This window comes from Cetorhinus maximus, chromosome 9 (genome assembly GCF_964194155.1).
Source record: "Cetorhinus maximus chromosome 9, sCetMax3.hap1.1, whole genome shotgun sequence".
In the NCBI taxonomy this organism is placed as follows: Eukaryota; Metazoa; Chordata; class Chondrichthyes; order Lamniformes; family Cetorhinidae; genus Cetorhinus; species Cetorhinus maximus.
The window spans coordinates 85522443-85533798 of NC_135887.1; the positions used below are offsets into that span (position 1 = coordinate 85522443).

General features: G+C 45.1%; 1 long non-coding RNA gene across 1 annotated transcript; it reads right to left on the reverse strand.

The window, feature by feature from the left end:
* Positions 1-3205: 3205 nt before the first annotated feature.
* On the reverse strand, positions 3206-10587 carry LOC144684224 (uncharacterized). Its single transcript, XR_013577460.1, has 3 exons — positions 10494-10587; positions 6831-7235; positions 3206-4731 (listed from the first exon to the last, which is right to left on the reverse strand). It is a non-coding gene; the product is annotated as an uncharacterized LOC144684224 (long non-coding RNA).
* Between the last annotated feature and the right edge of the window lie 769 nt (positions 10588-11356).

Below are 11356 nucleotides of genomic sequence, written 5' to 3' on the forward strand. Positions count from 1 at the left end.
ATTTGTGGGGTCACACAGAACATGTACCTGATATTGAGACTTCCCACTAGGAAATGTCCTCTTTCTGAGTAGCCTGCAGAAGGGGTGACTTTAATGGAGGGCATTGCCATCTGTTAATGAGATGTTGACATGTAGATTGAGATGTAGATCACAAATGGCATCTGTTGCTGGTAATTTGGGTATAAGGGCTGTCGGCAGGAACCTTGCATCATGTTGTCTATTATATGTCACGAGTGTAGAGTGTCTGAAATTGTTCAACCTCCTGAACATTTCTCTAGGTGTGAGATGCGTTATAACATCGGAATGGGTTTCAAATGATGGTTTGATTGTTGGCAGAAATTTATTTGGTTCAGTGAAGTACTGAAATCATGGAGTGAAGGAAGGAAACATGTGTTCTGGATTAATGCCTTATCAAATAACCCTTCACTTGTTCTAAGAGAACAGGTTTTTGTTTAAAGCGAGAAATCCTGAATATTTAGAGTATTTTAATTTTAAAATGCTTTTTCTTCTTAGCATCCCAATAAAGCAGTGAACAGGTGCACAGCATGATGTGGTGATGAGCAGTGCAGATCAGGAAGGTTCAATCTGTGTTGAATTAGTTGACCTCAATGAAGATGTAAGTAGGAGCATAACAAATGGTCTCATTGCCTCTGGGCGAGGCCTTAACTAGAGTTCCCACACATAGTCACCACCTAAAATCCTCTAATTGCAAGTGTACTGTACATGTGGAGATATTGGATGAACACGAGAATCAGTCCTGACTATAATACCCTCCATGATTCAATACCTTGCTACGGACTGACAACTTAGGCAGTGGTTCTTAAATGGTAGACCATTAGCTGCTTCCTGTTTAGTCTGCAGTTCACAGGCGGATGCATTGATCACCTGCTGAGGGGTAGCAAAGGACCCTATTGTATATGACTCTCATTCTGTCCTTTTCCAGTCTTAGGCAATTATTCTCAAGTTGGTAAAACATGTGAAAAAGATAGTGTGAAGTGAAGCATGTGCAAAAGGGATTGATGGTGGGTCGTGGGTGTGGTAGATCACTGGAGCAATGCAAAATCAGAAAGCACCAGGAACTGCTGGAGAACATATCAACGAGAAACATAGCTGGGGTTGGGTGAAAAACGTAAGGAGAAAGTAACAGAAATATAAGGCTGGAAATTGCTGTTTATGTTCTAATGATCGACTAAATGTAGGTTATGAGAAGTTTCTGGGAGAATTTATTCCTGTTTCCTTCCCCACATCATTGATGTTACCGGCTGTAGCCAAAATTATGGGGATTTTCTCCCACACAGTGAGTCATCGAATGAGAGGGAACAGCATTGAATTCTTTAAATCAGGTGTGAACTGCAATGACTATCCAGCTAAGCACTTAAAATAGCACTTGAAAAGTAAAATGAGCTGATCACATGAAAGCACTGTAAGATTTTGATGTTACGGATGGAGAAAAGCTAGTTTATGGATAAGAGCTGCAAAGAACCTTCTTCAAGGACCACAGGATGATGATACACACACACACACACACACACACACACACATATGTGATTTGATGGGCAGCTTTTCAGAATTACCAGCTGCATCCGGCAAGGCAAGAGGGTTCCTTCAAACCACAGCCACCATAATCTCCACATGACTCATACACATAGAGAGGTCTCATAATGCGCAGCCCATGGAGAGCCAACGCCATCAAAATCCCAGCAAGTATCTAAGTGATATCCAGCCTACACATTTACTACTTCCACAAAGTAATCATTTAAATGAAAATGATAGGCTTGATAGACACTGAAACAAAATGCAAATACAAGCAGCAAGGTTCAACTTTATGTGAACTTGAGTTGCCGACATTGACAGACGTTAGCCTACAGGAAATAATTAGCCTGCGTTTTGATTTGAACATTGTGTTGAACACTTATTTGTCATTGGGATAGATTATTCATCTTGAACTCTGAGGCAGCCAGAATGACAGGGAGCTGGCAGTGCTTGAGTGGTGCACAGCCATTCACATGACCTTAACTTGCCTATCAGTTGTCATATGTGGAGCAAACTGCCTATATGTAAACAACCCCCAGATAGGAGTTCTCATGGTGGAAGGCCAGGGGGGAGGGATTTCATTCACTGCTGCCGTTGCTAAAAAGTCCGTAACAGCCATTTAAAAGTAAAATCACTTCTGCCAGCTTTACTTCCTGTTACCTTTGTTGCAACAATTCTGGAGGCGTGCCAGAAATGGTCATGCTTTTGAGATTCTGCGGTAAAGTTGATATTGAATGAGCTGGGTGAAATGAGAATATGCCTGTTTTGGTTTTCCAGGGAGCTTCCCCATAGCAAAGGAGAGCAGAATGCCTGCAAGGATGTGGCAATAATGACAAATTGTAAAGATCAAATTTTGATTTATATCTATTATATTTCTATACAAAAATTGCAGGATCCGTAATGACAGATAGCCGAGAAAAGGCTTATTCCATTAGAGAGGTCCTTCCCTCTGTTGGTGAAATACTTTGTATGCTGTAGCAGTAAACCATACAGACCCAAAGTTTCTCACTTTCATTCCCAAGTTCACCCGCCAACTGCTGGTTACATGGCAGCAGTGGCCAACATTTTGGTTTTCTGCATGCCTGTTTGGCTAGAAATGGCATATGACACAGAGCGACCGATGTGCAACTCATAGCGGTTTCATGTTCGGCATAGTCCGATCGGGATCAGTGAGCTGCAGAACATTGGGAGCATGAGGATCACAGGGCCTGCAGGACATTGGTGGTCATGCCTTCAGCTGCCAAAATCTTCAGCTCTGGAATTCCCTCCCTAAACCTCTCCACCTCTCTGCCTCATTTTCCTCCTTTAAGACACACCTTAAAATCTAGCTCTTTGACCAAGCTTGTGGCCCTCTGCCCTAATATAGCCTTATGCAGCTTGGTGTTAAATTTTGCATTATAAAGCTCCTGGGAAGTGCCTTGAGATGTTTTACAATGTTAATGGTGCTATATAAATAAAAACTGTTGTTGTTTTGAGGGGCATTACAGACGGGGAGAGAGGTGGGATAACTTCCTCCTTTTACCACCTCTTGGCTGACTGAGATGTATTTTTGAGAAGGAATATTTTAACCCTTGAGTGCTGTGATTTTAAAGAACAGACACAAACAGGCTTTCTTGTAAGTATAAATGAAAAGAAATGATAAATGTTTATTTCTCACAATGCCTGAAATTGTAAATGCAACAACACTCTCACCTCATTCACACCAAATACACACACCACACACAAGGAAAGATGATTTCTAAAGATGTAGCATGAACTTTTAGAAGTGAACTTTTTTTTAACTCTTTGAAATAACTAAGTTCACTCCTAATTGGTCTGCAAGATGGTAGTTGCAGATCTGAAGGATTCTCACTTGATGTACTGAAGAAAAATGAAGGTCGGAGGTTTCTGGTGATGGATTCACACTGGTTCACCCCAAACAATAACGAGCTTCTGGCTTTTAATCGAAATTGGTCAAACCCCTGTTGTGAAGGACTATAAGCTTCACTACATAATAAGCCCTTCTGCTCTGTCTAAGGTAAATTTAAGGCAGAGTCCTCCCTTGTACTGGGCAAGAGATGGTATCTCTCTAGCCTCCGTATCCCAGATCGGCTCACTTGGCTTCCCTTGTGAATTAATAAGATATTAGCTACCTCCAGCCAGTTTCAGGTTTGTGACAACAGTATCGATATATTCCATTGTCCATACAATGAGTTGATGGCAGATGTAATTGGCACACAATGGAGAATGAAGGATATCCTATCAACATTCCAGCCATGAGCAGCCTCCTGAATGTCTTTATTTGAAATCCCATCTTCATGGGGCTAACAAGTCTAACAGCCATTGTTATTTTAAGTCTCTTTAATTGAAATGGAGAGGGGAAGGCCATTTACTTTTTAATGACTTTTCAGAGACATGTCCAAACACAAAGTTAGTCTCTGCCTGTATATAAACCACAAAAAGTCACCTGACCCCTCTGGAGTCCACCTTGTCAAGGTACAATGTCCACATTCTATTGCTGCTTTATGGGCATATGATGTGACTGTGACAGGGATCTGATATCATGTAGGAGAAACATAAGTAAGTTCAATGCATCTGTCAATGACTTTTTAACAGCACCGCTTCATTATAATTTTATTTACAAACTTCCTGTCCAATCAGTTACAGCGGGTATGATGTGGACCCACTTGGTGCAATCTCAGCTTCAGCATTTAAAATGACTATTCAAAGTTGCAGGTTGAAGGATTGGATTTGGTAGGAAGAAAAGAGGAAGTCTCATAAAGGAGTCCAGGCCCTCAATGCTGTGCCTTTCTTTACTGAGGCCTCCCTGATGTGCTACTGGGTTCTGTGAGGATTGGAGACATGCTTTTCCCTATCAGTGGTAGGAAGATGCCTGCAGCTGAAGAAGACATGATTGGAGATTGCAGAAGAGGTCAGCAGTAGAAGCATGGTGCTATGCTCCTGGATTCAGTGTTGGAAGCAGTGTGATGACCTGAACAAGACAGACAAGGTGACCTTGCAGGTCCGCCAATCCTTCTCTGTCTATACACTTCCTAGTATTCTGAGCTATTGTGAACAAACCCATTTGCCAAGCAAGTCATAAAGTAACTTTGAGTACTGAGCATTTAATGCCATATTTTCATGAGGTAGATTGACCCCCTCAGTTGCCGCTGTGACCTCGTCTTGCTCTCAGTGGCGAGTTTAGGAAGCCTGGCAAACCTGTGGACCCAATGATAAATTCAAAAGTGAGTTGAATAATCGCTCTAATTGCACAATTCACTTAAGTTATTTGCCAACCTGCCTTTCCTGCGCACAATCTAATTTGCTCTCGTGAAACCTGAAAGGCAACAGGTTAGAGCTGGCTTCCTGAGGTGCTGTCAATTTCCTTAGTTTTTATTGTTACCCTCACCCCCACCCCCACCCTGCTCCCAACCTTACCCACCTGTACCAAAACCGATGTGTTCCATCCACTGAGTTAAAATTTACCCCATAATTTTTTACAGGCAATTTTTGTATTGCAACACAGCACACTTTTGATCTGCAACTTATAATTGGAACTCTTACTGTACTTGTGACTTGAAGGTAGGTAAGTACATGCGAGTAGAACTAATGCATAACTTGTAAGCAGAGTTCCAAAGCTAAAGACGGTAAATTGGGCTCCGCAGCACCCCTATTGCTGGCATTATGGAGACATGAAAATAGCAGGTGGACCGTTTCTGGCCAATTACAGCATGACCCATGTGAATTGCTATGCTTGTACGTGCACGATTGAGGGCATCCTGTGCTGTGCCAGAAGCATTCAGAGTAGGCAGATCATAAGCTCAAACATCACCCAATGCTGAGTTAATGCCCAACCTGCCATTTTTGACCTCACAAGCCATGTTCACAGCCTCTGCTAAAAACTCCAAACTGAATTTGTGTTTAGCTGCATGAGGGAACCTCCCTCACCCACCTCCCCCCCACCCCTGTAGTGCTACTTAAAGGCATCAGCATGAGACTTTCAGGTGAAGTGTTTAGTTGTTTTTCTTCTGCTGTTGCAGAGTGAGTGGAAGTTCAGTCTTCAGTGTCAAAAGAGTTTGAAAATGTTGTTGGATTCCGAAGGGAGTGGTGCTGGGCTTTGTCAAGGAGATCAGAGGACTTTGAGGGCTTGTCAGCAGAAAGCCTGCTGTTGGTCTTGGGCTGCAGCAAGAAGGGACATGGGACATAGGCAGCAGAGAGGAGTTGTGCACAGAGGGAGAGGAGGAGGAGGAGGGTTCTCAGTAGAAGGCCTTGCCCACCAAGGGTCTTCAGAGAGAATTTCTCCTACCCCCGCCTCAGCCAGGAGATTTCACCAAGGAGATAGTCCCTGAACTGTGCCATTTCCTCCAACACAATCTGCAGCCACAGAGCAGGGTGAGGACTGCATTGTCAGTGGCCATGGAGATCATAGTCACCCTCAATTTCTACTCAAGAACGTCCTTCATGTGGGAGTCAGCAACATAGCCAAAATATCTTTGCCATACATCGCTGTATCAGGGAGGTAATATAGGCCCTTATTGCCAGGACAGAGACTTCATAGTCTTCTCTATAACCAGAGAGAAGCAGGAGGAATCGGCATGTGGTTTTACCAGGATAGCGGGATTCCCAATGATGCAAGGAGTCATCAACTACATACACATGGTTCTGCGGATGCCACATCTTAACAAGGAGATGTACTGGAACAGCAAGAGCTACCGCTCCCTGATTGTGCAGTTGGTGTGCGACCTTGCACAGAACAGCATATCGGTGAATGCCCACTACCCCAGCAGCTGTCCAATGCATTCACCCTGCACCAGCCAGCCATTCCCGCCATATTTGAACCACCATGACAAACAAGAGACTGGATGCTTGGTGACAAGGACTATGCTCTTTACCTCTGACTCATGAATCCTCTCTGGCACCTGACCAAACATGGGCGGCGCATGTACAATGTAAGCCATGTGGATGCCAGGAATATCATGGAACAAACCATCACTGTTCCAAAACAACAGTTCGGCTGTTTGAACCACTAAGGGGGAGCCGTGAAACCCTCGGCAGAGTGTGTCGCCAAGTTTATGGTAATCTGTTGCGTTCTCCACAACCTTGCTCTTATGAGAATGAACCCTACCAGCAAGGACCTCAGCAGGCATGTCATGAGGAGAAAGAGGAGGAGGAAGGGAGGCGGCAGCTGGAACTCCTTCGCTTTGGGCAAGCTGTGTGTGGAGGTGACATGATGGGGTTAGTGATGTGGCATATTGAGGAGCATGAGGGGTTGGCGGTGTGGGGGATAGGAAATATCATTGGAAGATACATTTACTGACCTTCAACTCTCATGTGAGATTATTGAACTTTTTGTGGCACTGCAGCCAGATCCTCAGGGTCAGACTCCTCAAATTCACCTCCCTGGCCACCAGCTCTCAATCCTTTCTTAGGGTATTCCTTGACAGCCTCCTGGCCCCCTGTGGGAACATGACTGCTGACCTCCTTTTGACCTCCAGAATTAAGGCCCTCCATATTGCATCAGAGAACCTGGGAACCCTCTCTTTGGTATGTGCAGCCTTATTTATCTTTCTTCCTTCCCTGAAAGACTCTTAAAAACAGTTCCATAAGTGGCTGCTCAGACTCCAGTTTCCTAAAATTTCATCTCCAGATTGCCATTGCTGCACAATTCCCCATCCTTCTATCCCTCTGCTATGGATCATCACAGCATCCTCTTGGCCAAAATCCTGAAATAAAAGACAACACCAAAAAAACTTGCATAACCAGTTTATCCAACAACAATTCCAATAAAACATAAAACGGAACTATTTATCCATGGGTATACCCTTAGTGCCTGCCTTGCCCAAGCCTTCACCTGATCTGGTTCCCCCTACACAGTGCTACTTCAATGGCTAAAGCATGACTGATGGAAGGCTGCTGACTTTCAGTGGAGGCGACTGCAGATGACCTTTCAGGATGCCCTCAATCAACTCTCAGCCTTGAGGGTCTGGCTTTGAACTGCACCACCTAGGCACTGGTGGCAATGACCTGGGCTGGCAGGCTGAGAGGGTACTTCAAGGTCACTGGCAGATTGGTAGAGGTGGGAGCATGAACACTGTCATCCTGGAAAGGGAAAGCAGGTTTATGGATCACTGAGCAACTTTTGCTTCCCAACTGGTGCCTCAGCAATCTTAGTAATCTTCTGGAGCACAGATTGCTGGACTGCTGTGAGATCCTGAAAGCCCTTTTGAGCACTGGCATCCACACCCATGATGGCAGCAGTCTGATCCTGCATGGCCATAAGCAGTGATCTCACAGCCTCAGTCTGAGTTACGGGACTCAGACATTGATTGGCTTCTGCTCATGCTGCAATGGAAGCTGCCATATTAGCCATCAGGTGCTACATCATGGCTGGGTCCTCAAGTGCTGTCATGGAGTTGGCCACCACTTGCATACTGGAAAGGACAGGCTCCAAGTACTGCGTGAAACCCTCTGCCAAGTTGGGGCTGGACTCCTCCATGTTCATGGACAGTGACAACAGGGTCTGCAGCAGACCTGCCAATGCATCAAGCATCTCTGTGTACATGCCCATCAGCATTCTCTTGTACATCTTCCTGGGAGTTGGCACACACACTATCCTTTCCTTCTGATTTGGCTGAAGCCCACTCGTGCCCAGTGACTTACCATGTGCAGATCCCGCCACTATACTATCCTCTAAAGTACATGTAGTGCCAATATCTGAGCTGGTGGCGTCAAGTGTCAGATGAAGTGACAGCGCTTTTTCATCAGAGGCCTGCTTCTGCTCACATTCTACATTGTGAGGCTGCACTGGTTGGCCAGGCTTAGCTATCTGGAATTAGAAAGGTGAGGGTTGGGGTGAGGGAAACGGGAAGGGGGATGGTGGACAGAAAGCAAGATGTCCATTTTCACACTATCTGTAGCTTGTACTTCATGTCAGTCGGCAGGATGAGGTTGAAATGGAATTAGAGAAGGTGCATAATGCAGAAACATACCCTCAGTTCTCAGCAATGTCAGAGGCAATGACCTCAGTCACTGCTGGCCCTACAATATGATGCACTGGTCTTGAGAGATGCAAGAATGTGTTCCCTGCTAGTTCTCTGCTTCTCCCACCTGTTGTTTGTGACCTTGTCCTGCAAAAGAGATGGAAGACTGTAAGACTGTTAGTGAATTTTTTGCAATGTGTTTGGGTGATGTACCATAACTGAATAGCTAGAAACATGTGAAAGCTGTGGAATGTGGGTGTGAGGCTGCAGCATTGATAAGTGTGTGGAGGTGACGTGGTGGGGTTAGTGATGTGGCATATTGAGGAGCATGAGGGTTGGTGGTGTGGAGGATAGGAGATATCATTGGAAGATACATTTACTGACCTTCATCACTCATGTGAGGTTATTGAACTTTTTGTGGCACTGCAGCCAGATCCTCAGGGTCAGACTCCTCAAATTCACCTCCCTGGCCACCAGCTCTCAATCCTTTCTTAGGGTATTCCTTGACGGCCTCCTGGCCCCCTGTGGGAACATGACTGCTAACCTCCTTTTGACCTCCAGAACTAAGGCCCCCCATATTGCATCAGAGAACCTGGGAACCCTCTCTTTGGTATGTGCAGCCTTGGTTATCTTTCTTCCTTCCCTGAAAGACTCTTAAAAACAGTTCCATTAGTGCTGCAGCCTGATTACACCTTGCCTTTAAGAGCAGCAGGCTGTCTTTAAGAAGTGCAGGCTAGCTCTAGGTTGTAGCACAAATGGACCAAGGCCTCCTGCTGAGTGAGCAGCCAGCCAGCAGTGAAGTTTGCGTGCTGCTAGCATCATCTCAACTGGGAATGGAGTAATCACACATCGCAATCCCAGCACCCACAAACAGGCCCAATCGAATTTCAAGCCAGAAGTTTGTTGAGTAGGCAAGACATCAAACTGTTACAGTGCTTGAGGCTCTGAAGGGTCGCTATCAGCACTGCAAGGCTTTTGCAAAGGTTAAAGCTTCAGCATTCTAATATAAAACAAAAGCACTGTATAGCAATGTCCATGTCTAACACCTAGATGATGCATCATCTGGAATGCTTTGTCCAGTTTTGTTTCCCTCAAATGGTGAGTGATAGAAGCTCTGGAAAAGTTTCAGAGGAGGACCTCTAGATTGATAACTTCATTTAAATGTCCTTCATTATCATAAGACTTTGAGGAGCCGCATTTTCTTATGCTGGAAAAGTGTAAACTTTGAGGCAATATGATTTGAGCTATTTCAGATAATGAAGAGATTAGACTATGTCCATGTGGTTAGACTATTTGAATTTGATAGGTTAGGAAGAATCAGAAAATATGACACCTAAGCATAGAACTTGGTTAGATGTTGGGAGGCTTTCTTTTCATTGAGAATTGTCAACCTTTGCTTCAACTTGCCGGCTTCTGGGGTGAGTGTGAATTCTCTGAAAGTATTCAAAATTGAGCTTACTGAGGCTGATATTACTGTGTATAAAAGGCGGGTGGGATGTTGGACCAATGTGTCTCATGTCTCCATGGACTGAATTTTACTGCCCTCCGCCGGACATATTTTGGCCGGGGTGGGGGAGCTCATAAAATACTAGGGGTACCTAGCCCACCACCTTCCTACCCACCCCCGAGCTGTCCCACATAATACAGTTGCACATCTGCCATTTGCAAATAAGCAATTAATGGCAATTGTTACCAAGCCAATTGACTGGGATAATATACTGCCCTTGGCATAATATGGTTAGTGTGGGCAGGTGGGTGGAGTGAGGAGTCCATTTTTTGAGCGCAAGTTGAAAAAAGGCAGGAAGAAAGGGGAAGCATATCATTCAGGGATGCCCTGTACACATCAGAAATGCCCTCCCCCTGTAAAATGTTACCCACCCCTTCGTTCCTTCCCACTTGCTCTCCAAAAACAGCACCCCACCTCCCTCGCACCCCCCGTCCCCCACCCCCCACCCGGCTGTCCAATCTCTCACTGTCCAAAAAGGCCTGGCTCTGGCATACCTGGCTCTGGCATTCATCTCTTCGTCGTGGGCCTGATTGCAGTCCTGGCAGTGTCCACCACCGAGTTCTGGTACTGCTGGGACTGCTAGAGCTGGCAGCCAATCACATTGGCCAGCAGCTCTCGAGGGTGGGACTTCCTCCCAATGAGTGGGGGAAGTCTCACTGCCACCTAGTTTTGCCCACAAGCAGCGCAGTATGGCTGCGGGGCGGCCTTCTTTCAGGTGAGACAGCTGCCGGCTGACTTTCTTTTCGGGGGTGCGAGCAGTCCGTTCCTCCCCCATGGCGCCCCACCACCCTCTGGTAAAATCCAGCCCCATATTATAAAAAGAAGGATACAGAGGCACTGGAGGAGCTGCAAAAATATTTCACAAGGATGATATCAGAACTTAGAGGTTCTACCTAACAGGAAAGATTGAACAACCTGGACCTCTTTTCCCTAAAAAAGGGAAGGCTGTACGGTAACCTGATAGATGCCATAAAGATTATGAAGGGTTTAACAGGGTAGAGGTAGAGAAGTCATTTCCACTTGTGGGCATGACCAGAACTAGGAGCCATAAATATAAGATAATTACTAATAAATCCAGTTGGGAATTCAGAAGCACTCTTTACCTAGAGATTGATTAGACTACAGAACTTTCTACCACAAGGAGCAGTTGAAGTAATTAGTGTCATACATTTAAGGGGAATCTAGATAAGCACATGAGGGAGAAAGAAATGGATATGTTGATGAGGTTATGTGAAGAAGGGTGAGAGGTGGCTTGTGTGGAACATAAACGCCAGTGTGAATTTGTTGGACTAAATCTTCTATTTCTGTGCTGTGAACACTTTGTAACTGTTTGTAATGGCAACTGTGATTTTCTGGA